The 10,829-nt window shown below is 37.9% G+C and overlaps 1 pseudogene; it reads right to left on the reverse strand.

Annotated features, from left to right (window-relative positions):
• Nucleotides 1-7,857: 7,857 nt before the first annotated feature.
• On the reverse strand, nucleotides 7,858-7,974 carry LOC116899903 (annotated as a pseudogene).
• Between the last annotated feature and the right edge of the window lie 2,855 nt (nucleotides 7,975-10,829).

A 10,829-nucleotide genomic window follows, 5' to 3' on the forward strand; every position in this document is an offset into this window, starting at 1 on the left:
AGATCGGGGAAAGGTTCCAGGTCCCTAGCTTGGAGTTGGGCACCACTTGCTGCCAGGAGAGTTTTTCCTCTCATTACTGCTGTGGCATTAATTGGGATTTGGCAGAAGTGATTGACTCCGTCTCCTGAATCCTTCCTCCTGCGAAGAGAGCTCTGAGAAGACAAATAGCACCTGGTGAGGTGAGGATGACACTGGAATATTAACCACCCATCTTCTCTTTCAAAGACAATTCCTAGTCTTGATCTATATGCAATTAGACCTCATACTCAGTAGTAGTTAAAATTGCAAGAGACGTGGAAATATTGGGATGCTACGCCTCACAGGGCTAAAGAGAAAGCATTACCTGAACAGCAAACAAATAAAAGAGTCTTTTTGCAAGGTTGGAAAAAACAACATTTGAGCACATAGCTGTTTCAAAAGAAATAAAACATCCTTTCAGATACTTCAGACACAAGGGTTAGTCATGGAAACAAACTCAGATTGGCCAGGAGATGCTGAGGGTGGTTTCAGCACTCTGGTACTTGGAATTGCTCTCATTTTATTTATGGTAGGAGTCTTTTTCACAATTGCATTTGTGGAATGCATTACACAGAATTAAAAATTTATAGTAACCTATTTTACTGGCTCCATTTTAAAAACAAGGAAACTAGGCCCTGGTTAATGTTGTGCTTATTAGACTGTTTTGTATTTATAACCTAAGTTGCCTCTTCTGTGTTGTTTTGTAATAGAAATCATTGAGGAAGTTATTAATTTTTATTATATCATTTGCTGTACTTATTTAGGCAGGAACAATAGGTTTGAATCCTTTGAGGATACTGATTTTATTACTGTTATACAAATTCTTTAAAAAAAAGGTAATACATATTCAGGTCAATACTAAAAATTCAAATATTAAAAAGTAAAATGATGCCATTGTTTTCTTTCCTCCATAGTTCTGAACAGTTTTCTCGGTTCAATCATTTATAACATAGTTTAAGTATGACTAGAGACTTTTACATACAGTTGCAAGTCCACGCATGCGTACTTTCATGTATAGATAGATGTCTTGTCAATATGAATACAGTTTTACATACCTCCAATGAGGTATGTAAATTCTCATTTTTAAAATGGCAGAACTTAAATTTGTTTTCTAATTATTTTCCGTTTAAGCTAAAAAGTGATCAAAATATGACCTCATGAACCCCATAGTTGTTCATTGTATGTAAAGACTTTTGTTTTACATTGTATATTGTGAAGATCCCAGCCTTAGTATTCTAGCTAGCTTTAGCCTAATAGACACCATTTCGCACCTGGATTCCATCTTATGTTTAAGATAAGCCCACAGTTTGAGCTCAGTTACTGGAAAAAAACCCTAAACCTTGTTCCAGGAACCACTCTACTGTGATCCCTCTAGCAATAGACACTCTACCCTAGCAACAACCAACCAGTATCAAGAAGGACAGGTTATGATCTTTAAATGTCAACCAATCACACATGCTATGTTGCAAAGCTTCTCAACCTCCTTGTCACCATGATAAAAACCCATGGCTTTACCAGCCTGGGGTCTTCCATGCACATCAACTGAATTGGAGAGGTTTGGAGGTCCAAGCTGGAGTTTGAATAAAGACTCTTTCCTTTTGTATACAAGTTGGACTCTCGTTTGTCTCTAGTAGTCTTTGAGGAGCTCAAGATCTGGGCATAACACTGAGGAGGCAAATAAAGAGACCGAATCTTTCAGAAAATACGCATGTTTAAAAAGGTATATTAATAGCATAGCAAGTGAGTTTCAAAATTATACATAACTAATATGTCTATTGGGTTTGAATTAGGACTCCATGGAGAGTATAACTGAATTAAAGTTAGAGATTTTGATCGTTTGAGGCAGTGGCTATAAGGAAAGATGTTATAACCAATTCTTATATAATACACCTGGCCCCTAGACTTTAAAAGGCAGTGCATTCTGACACTGTGACTAGACACAAATGTGTTCATCAAAGTTTCTGCCATAGCACATTCATAACTATAAAGACAAAAATATTTTTTGGTCATAAATGGTTATAGCACATAATATTTTTTTATCTATTTTTAATATCATGGACTATGAACCATTATTTTTATCATTACATTTTAAAAATTATTATACCATTTGCCTTTTCCTTTCATCATTTCAAAGCCTCCCAACCCTCCCCAATCCAACCGTTCCCATGCCCCTCTACTCACTGACTCTCACATTGCTAAGCTCGTTCCTTTAATTATTGGTTTAACGCACATACATAAAGGCAGAAAGACACTAAAATCTCTTATCATGACTCAGAGTCGAATTACTTTAATTTCATTTATAAGATGTAAATAAATTCATTTAGAGTATAGATAGCTACATGCAGAATATAAATACCCAATTTACAAAAATAGATTAATATTTACTCATAAATGTACTCATTTTTTTTTAATTTTTTTTTGCTTTTTTTTAATTATTATTATTACTTGAGTATTTCTTATATACATTTCGATGTTATTCCTTTCGGTTTCCGAAGACAACATCCCCTCCCCCCCCCTTCCTTATGGGTGTTCCTCCCAACCTCCCCATTGCTGCCCTCTCCCCAACAGTCTAGTTCACTAGGGGTTCAGTCTTAGCAGGACCCAGGGCTTCCCCCTTCCACTGGTGCTCTTACTAGGATATTCATTGCAATTCCACCCTCTAGGTCAGAGTCCAGGGTCAGTCCATGTATAGTCTTTGGGTAGTGGCTTAGTCCCTGGAAGCTCTGGTTGGTTGGCATTGCTGTACATATAGGGGTCTTGAGCTCCTTCAAGCTCTTCCAGTTCTTTCTCTGATTCCTTCAACAGGGGTCCTGTTCTCAGTTCAGTGGTTTCCTGCTGGCATACGCCTCTGTATTTGCTGTATTCTGGCTGTGTCTCTCAGGGAGCGATCTGCATTCACATTTTTTGATCATCCGTCTTGAGTTTCATTTGTTCTAGGCATCTAGGGTAATTCAAGCATTTGGGCTAATAGCCACTTATCAATGAGTACATACCATGTATGTCTTTCTGTGATTAGGTTAGCTCACTCAGGATGATAGTTTCAGTTCCAACCATTTGCCTCACAATTTCCACAAGTCATTGTTTTTGATGGCTGAGTAATATTCCATTGTGTAGATGTACCACATTTTCTGTATCCATTCCTCTGTTGAAGGGCATCTGGGTTCTTTCCAGCTTCTGGCTATATGAATAAGGCTGCGATGAACATAGTGGAGCACGTGTCTTTTTTATATGTTGGGGCATCTTTTGGGTATATGCCCAAGAGAGGTATAGCTGGATCCTCAGGCAGTTCAATGTCCAATTTTCTGAGGAACCTCCAGACTGATTTCCAGAATGGTTGTAGCAGTCTGCAACCCCACCAACAATGGAGGAGTGTTCTCTTTCTCCACATCCTCGCCAGCATTTGCTGTCACCTGAGTTTTTGATCTTAGCCATTCTCACTGGTGTGAGGTGAAATCTCAGGGTTGTTTTTGATTTGCATTTCCTTATGACTAACGATGTTGAACATTTCTTTAGGTGTTTCTCAGCCATTCGGCATTCCTCAGCTGTGAATTCTCTGTTTAGCTCTGAACCCCATTTTTTAATAGGGTTATTTGTCTCCCTGCTGTCTAACTTCTTCAGTTCTTTGTATATTTTGGATATAAGCCCTCTATCTGTTGTAGGATTGGTAAAGATCTTTTCCCAATCTGTTGGTTGCCGTTTTGTCCATAAAATAGACCTTTATAAAATACTTTGTAAGGGTTTGATGTTTTAAATACAAGCACATATTATTTACATAAAATTCAAAGTTTCTGCTCTCCAAATAATTGACATATTTTAGATAATATTTGAAAATTGAAAAACTATGGGGAAGCAGGATTAGACATCAAGCTAATTTCTCATTCGTTGGTACATATTTTCATAAGATTGATCTGTTGTCAAATTAATCAGGCAACAACTTGCTCTTAGGTTGAACTGCTGCTGGTAAATCTCTTTTCTGCAAATTGAGCATAGGCCTTGGACCTCCCATCACTACAAAGTGATGCTCAAAGGACATTCATGCCACAAATCATTACCAAAACGTAACAGGTAGCACTCAGGGATATACAGAGTAACTTGTGTGAATTCTATGGCCTGGGGAATGACATATTACACCATGAGGTCTCAACTCTGTTGTGAAGCATAGTATAGACAACTTATTAATAAATATAGGATGGTTTTGAAAATATAAGAACAGAATTATTAATAAGGTTAAAATCATCCATTCAAAAGATTAAATCTGATTCAAGATATTTAGCTTGGGATATATTGTATGAGAGAAGAATAAATAATAAGAATGCCATGTTCCATGTTTGTATGTGTGTTTCTATTTACTAAACACTGGGACTGTTCTGTAAGTAGACTGCTCTTCCTTGATTTTGTTATTTTCCTGACTTTTCACTTTCGATTTTCTTCTTTCCTCAGAGAGCCATGAAGTGCCTTTCTTTGACATCTTTGTGGCTGTGCTGCTTGAGTTACAAGATAAACCTTCAAGAACTTCTTGACCTATGATACTGTGTCCTTGTATATATTTTTCTCTTTTGCCACCAGCTCTGACTGTGGATTCCTGGTACCTACTTTCTAACATATGCATCCTATTCTCTATCGGAAACAGGGTTTCCATCTGTGGTTACCTTCCTGCTCATTTTCCTTTGGGTTAACCTTCCATTGTTTATATTAATGTCTTCCTTTGGTTCTCCCTTTTTTCTCATATTTAGACTTCGAACAAAACCGAGTGCTCAAAAATAAACACACTAGCTCTTGCTCGCACTGCCAGAGCGGTCTTCTTCCCACTGTCTCCTTGATGCTTCTCTTGTTTATCTCACAGCTTTGCGTCACACATTTAATTCTTCCTTACTACACATGAAACCCACTGTTGTTTTCCACATCTATCCTTGAAGTCACTTGCTTCACTTGCCTTTCTAGTCCCTAAAGTCTTCCCCATAGGTAAAGGAGAAATTTATCCTATCTTTTCTTTGAACCAATTAATCTACTCTTTATCTCCTTTGACTTGTTAAGAAATATTTTACGTAAGTCTGAATAGGTGTGTGCTTTTAATCATGCTGGTTGTGCACATTTTGGCTTTTAATAGTTATTAAGAACATTCATTTTGACAATAAATTCTTTTACTTCCAGATTTTAGCTATAAAGGAAATTCAGGATCGGACTCACTTTTTTAAAAATTATTTTTAGTTTGTGTTATTTGAATTTATGGTAATATCAGTATTTTCATGTGTATATGTATAAGCTAATATTTATAAAACACTGTTGAATGTCTCTCAGTATAACAATCAGTAAAAACTCCAATTAGTAATTATTTTTTATATATAATTGTTCTGTGATTCACAAACTCTAATTGCATGCTGAGTTAAGATTTGGTTTTATGTTCTTGGCTTAAGGCTGATCAGTATTTAGGCAGACTTTCTAATTATACATCCCTCTAACTGAGTGCAAAGGTATAAGGTGGCTCATCCTTTCCTCTCTGAGCACTATTTTCTAATTCTATCACCTAATAAAAATCCCAACCATGTGCTAATTTAACCATAATTGTTCATTTATTCCAATTTGCCCTAACTAGGCCACCATCTCTCCTGTGTTCACTGCCTCATTATAAAAGAGAAATAACAAATTTTGGGCTTGACCTACTAAGTAGTTGAATCTCATCAATATTAAATCATTCTCTTGAATGTTAAAATGTTCAATTTTGTTTGTTGCTCTCTAACATAAACCTTTCATCCAAAGACTACAGCAGCAAACTTGGGTAATTAAAATGTGGCAAATATTTCTGCTACAACACATTGTTTCTTTCTGGAAAGTTGTGTGTTGTGCTAAGAAGTGCCTCTCTCAGTTCACAGGCCTTTCAGGTCTTCTCACATGTTGCTAATGGGGCTTCACCTGCTCCTCTATATAATTCTCATCTGTTATGGCCTTTAAGAAGGAAAACTGACAGGTAACATTTATTAGTACCTGTTTATAGTAGTAGCACTCTGGAGGCTAAGGCAGGAGGATTTTGATCATTAGGGATAGCCTGCCCTACGTGGTGAAATATTATGAAAGAACAGAAGGAAGGAATGAAGAAAGAAATGAAAGAAGGAAAGAAGAGAGGGAGAGAGGGAGAGCAAGGCAGGGAGCGTAACAAAGAAGGAAGGAAGGAATGAAGGAAGGAAGGAAGAAAGGAAGGAAGGAAGGAGGGAAGGAAGAAAGGAAGGGAGGAAGGGAGGAAGGAAGGAAGAGAGGAAGGAAGGATGAAAGGAAGAATTGGATACTACCATAAAAAAAAATCTCTATTTTTCCCTGTTCTCATTCTTTTGCTTTCCCTACAGTTGGCTTCCTCTTCCTTCTATTCTTCACAATTGTGCTTCCTTCTTAGGAGTAAATGATTATTAATCCTTTTTCACTCAATTCTGTATTCAGTTTCACCTTCTAAGAACTGAAGCATCCACACTCTGGTCTTCCTTCTTAAGCTTCATGTGGTCTGTGGATTGTTTCTTGGGTATTCTGAGCATTTGGACTAATATCCACTTATCAAGGAGTGCATACCATGTGTGTTTTTTTATGACTGGGTTACCTCACTCAGGATGATATTTTCTAATTTCATCCATTTGCCTAAGAATTTCACGTAGTCATTGTTTTGTTTTTTTCTCTTCCATCTTTATTAAATTGGGAATTTCTTACTTATATTTCAATTCCCATTCCCGGTTTGCAGGCCAACATCACACTAACCCCTCCACGTCCCCTTCTATATGGGTGATCCCCACCCCATTCACCCCCCATTACTGCCCTCCCCACAACAATCACGTTCAGTGGGGGTCCAGCCTTGGCAGGACCAAGGGCTTCCCCTCCACTGGAGCTCTTACTAGGCTATTCATTGCTAATTATGCAGTTGGAGCCCAGGGTCAGTCCATGTTTAGTCTTTGGGTAGTGGCTTAGTCCCTGGAAGCTCTGGTTGGTTGGCATTGTTGTTCATATGGGGTCTTGAGCCCCTTCAAGCTCTTCCAGTCCTTTCTCTGATATCTTCAAAGGGAGTCCCATTTTCAGTTCAGTGGTTTGCTGCTCCATTCGCCTATGTATTTGCTGGATTCTGGCTGTGTCTCTCAGGAAAGATCTACATCTGGTTCCTGTCAGCCTGCACTTCTTTGCTTCATCCATCTTATCTAGTTTGGTGGCTGTATATGTATGGGCCACATGTGGGAGTCATTGTTTTTAATAGCTGAGTAGTACTCCGTTGTGTAAATGCACCACATTTTCTGTATCCATTCCTCCATTGAAGGATGTTTGGGTTCTTTCCAGCTTCTGGCTATTATAAATAAGGCTCTATAAACATAATGGAGCATGTGACCTTGTTATATGTTGACCATAGGAAGAACAACAATATCAACCAACCAGATCCCCCAGAACTCCCAGGGACTAAACCACCAAGCAATGAGTACACATGGAGGAACCCTTGACCTCAGCCACATCCGTAGCAGAGGACGGCATTGTCTGGCATCAATAGGAGAAGCCCTTGGTCTTGTGAAGGCTCGTTTCCCCAGTATAGGGGATGCCAGGATGTTGAGGTGGGAGTGGTGGGTGGAAATGGAGGGAGCATCTTCATAGTTTGAGGGGCAAGTGGGAATGGGATAACATTTGAAATGTAAACACATAAAATAGCCAATAAAAAATTAAAAATAAATAAATAAATAAAAAGTGATCTCAGTAGGGCTATTCCCTGGCTGTGCCTTACGGCATTGGTTAGAGGTCATCCTGAGTATGCCCACCTCCAAACACAAAGGCCTGGGCAGCATGGACTGGTGGTAGTTTCAGGCTCACTTTTTCCCCACAGAGAGTAATAGTGCACTAATCATTCAGATGTTCACAGGTCAGAACATTGAAGCTAACCTCTGTCCTCGCTCCCGCCTACTGATGCACATTGACACAATCTGCAATGCCAATAGGTGCTTTCTGCTTTAGATTATTTTTATAAATTCATACATGTGTAGTATTTACCTTAATTGCGTTCACATACTCACATTGACTTTCTTCCTCTAACGTCCCCTCTTGTAGATCATGCTCACCTGTTCAAGTTCTCTTTTTTACTTTATATCCCAGTTCTCACTGAGTCCAGTAAATGCTCCCAAAATGTCAATAGTCCAACAATTACAGCCCAGGCCATTAGGGGCCAGCCCTCCAAAGAAAATTGACTCCTCCCCCTCAGCAGCCAATTGTCAACCTAGGACAGCTGATTTATTCAGACAATGACAACCGTATTTTTGTCCTGCTGCAGTCATAATTTTACAATTAATAATCATTCCAAAATATGTACATGGGACATTCTACATGACATGGAGATATTTTGCTGAGGGGGTTAGACTGGCTTGTTGCTGTTTTTGTTTGTCTGGTATGAGAAGATTCAGTATATCTAAATGTTAATTTGGGCATCCATAAGTGAAGAGTTCTGAGAAATACGATCTATGATCATAAAATTTTTTATGTAGGAACAGGTGCTAAGAATGGTGAGCTAAGGGTCTAGTGAGCTAGATCATTAGACACATGCAGTCCAAGATTTTCATGATTAACAATTCTTATTAAAAAGTCACTGGGAACACGATAAGGTGACTCAGCAGAGGGCTCCCCCAGAATAAGTATATCCATTAGTTTCTAGAGAGCTAACATCATAACCTAGAAAAATCTCCCTAACCCATCTTTGCTATTGTTTAAAGGCTGGTCACATTCTCCCACAGGCTTTGTCTAAACACATTGCAGATTCCTTTAGAATGTAGGTTACAACATATTTTTCAGTGCTGTATGCCCCGACCTCATCTGACACATACTAGGCTGACAGTTGAGAGCCCATTCACAAAACAGCATGGGAAAGCACAGGCGTCTCAGAGCCCCAGTGCACTTCTCAATGTGGCAAATTGCAATCCACAGGCGATGACAGCATCTCAAGAGAAGCTGTCCATTGTGAGACTGGGGAGAAAAAAAATCAAGGGCTTCACAATGTAGAATCCTTTTCTTTTTGTCCTTCATAGTGAAAAATCTATAATGAGTGTTTCTGCAGTCACTGCTAAGATATTAAAAGACCTTTTGGGTATTATAATGGTATCCTGATTTTAGAAACTCTTGGGAAGTTATGTTTCTCAGAGTTTTACACTGCATAGTTTTAATAGATGTCATTTGTAGAGGCTATGTCATGGCAACTGGGTGGAATGTTGAAATGTCTTGTCTTGTAGTTATACCTTAGCTGTTGTGACAACCAGGGGCAATGGTGGAATGGCTTGTCTTCTAGATTCGCCTTACAAACAAACACAAAAGACATAGCAGATGGATTAAAGCCTCACCTAATACACTGCAGAGGAAAAAAATGGTAACATTTCTTTATAACTGAAAATAAAAACAAAACCACCCAAAAAATCCAATGAGAAGAGAGAATTAGAAATATAGGTCACTTTTGGAAGCACTATTGGACATGTAGGGTAAAATTTTCCTACCAAAATTAAGGAGCTGTCTAAACCCATTCCCACCATACTCAGAGAAATGTTCAAAGAACTCTCAGCATAGACAGAGCTCTGATGAAAGAGTTTCTGGAGTGATGTTTGCCAACTTACTTTGTCTATTCTTGTGAGTGTGAAAGAGTTTATTGTAATTGTGACAGCCGAAGAGCAGATATGAGGGATGAGTTCAGCTAGGACTTTTAGTTTACAGACTAGTCCTTTGCATGATTCAGACATAAGAAAGATTATGTACTGTAATGAACATACTGGCTTTCTTCAAAGAAGGAATGGTCTGGTCTTGTCAAGAACATGCCAATGTATACAAATGTAGACGTACTAGAGAAAGATTAAAAATAGAATTTCTAGACATGGTAAGTACATAGGTTTTCCTTCAACCCATATAATAATTGTTTCCAACAGAGCCAAAATGATCACATTGTATTAATCTATATAATACTCAAATATTTATTTAAGGACATTTATTTTTTGACTAGAGTATAATGATGTTATTTACCTCTTCCCTTTGCTCCCTGCAAGGTCCCCCCTGTATTTACTCCACCCTGTTTCAAAATCATTGCTTTTTTTCTTTGTTTATTTAAAATCTCTACATTTCAACTTATGCATAAATTAAAATTATTTATTCATAAATTAAAATTATTTACTTATTCATAAATTAAAATTATGGCTTAGAAAATAAAATCCAGTTATCTGAGCAAGAAGGATCTTACAATTCAAACAGCATGTTTTCCAGAAAGATCACATGGAAATAAGAGAATAGCCCTGTATCTATTTAATTCGTGGTTTTGGAAAATCCTAAATCACTCTGGATGATCCAAACATTGTGCACTGAATTCCCTCAGGTTTTGTATTCAGGAATTTGGCCAGATAGTTATGAAATTATAATGCAGAAAAACAAATTTTATAATATTGAATTTATAATCTGTAATATTGGGACTCATTGTTACTCTACAGGTCTCTTTAATATTTTTATATATTTCAGTGTTCTGTGTTACACATTGTAAACAAGCAACTTGGCATTGGTATACTGTTTAGAATTCTGTGACTGTCAAAATATCTCTGATAAAGGATTTTGATGCCCTCTTTCTGGTTAAACATCGAAGTAAACTATATTTACAACTACACTTCTGTAGAGGTGAAGCCTCTGGCATGTAAGTGCCACACATGCTTGTCTTCCGGTTTTATGACAGTTGCCAAAGATTCTGGTATGTAAACGGAAAGTCTGGATTCCCAAGATTGCTCCACAAAGCAATGCTTTTCTAACTCTTCTCAAACCCACATGGGTTATGATGCAGGCCAGAATTC

Source organism: Rattus rattus, chromosome 4 (genome assembly GCF_011064425.1).
Source record: "Rattus rattus isolate New Zealand chromosome 4, Rrattus_CSIRO_v1, whole genome shotgun sequence".
Classification (NCBI taxonomy): Eukaryota; Metazoa; Chordata; class Mammalia; order Rodentia; family Muridae; genus Rattus; species Rattus rattus.